The following is a 583-nucleotide window of genomic DNA, read 5'->3' as shown; positions in this document are numbered from 1 at the left end:
GGCAAGTATCATCTACCTCCCTCGAGTTTTTACATAGCCCCACCCACCCCCACAGAACCTATCGGCCTGGATGAAACCGAAGGACTCACTGCTAGCTGGTGCTCTAGACGCTCTCCACAAGCCAAGACTAGGTCACACATGCATTTATTCAAGGAGCCCTGTGCCCAGGAGATGGAGGGACCCGGGGCAGCCCCTGCCTTCAAGAGGGACAGGGAAACCAAGGGACTGCCCTTTGGCACATTAGAAAGTTTGACAAGTCCAGATGAGGAATCTAACCCTTGAGGAAAGGGAGGTGATGGGCCTAATCTCTTCTTTTATTATTGAAATTACCAAACAGAAACAGAAGTAGACAGAATAACATCATGAACCCTCAGCGCCCATATCTTCCAGTTACAGCGACTGGGAATTTCAAGCTACTAATTTGGACCCCACCCCAAATGGACTGTGTTATTCTAAGGCAAATTCCAGAGATCATATTGTTTTGCCCACAAATACTCTAGAAGATAAGGACTCTTTTTTTTTTTCTAACAAGATGATAAAATAGTAATTTCTTACTATCACTGGGTAGATACTTGGTCAATGT

The sequence above is a fragment of the Mustela lutreola genome, chromosome 10 (assembly GCF_030435805.1).
Source record: "Mustela lutreola isolate mMusLut2 chromosome 10, mMusLut2.pri, whole genome shotgun sequence".
NCBI classification, from domain to species: Eukaryota; Metazoa; Chordata; class Mammalia; order Carnivora; family Mustelidae; genus Mustela; species Mustela lutreola.
The sequence above is the reverse complement of the archived record's forward strand: the minus strand, read 5'-3'. Positions refer to the sequence as shown.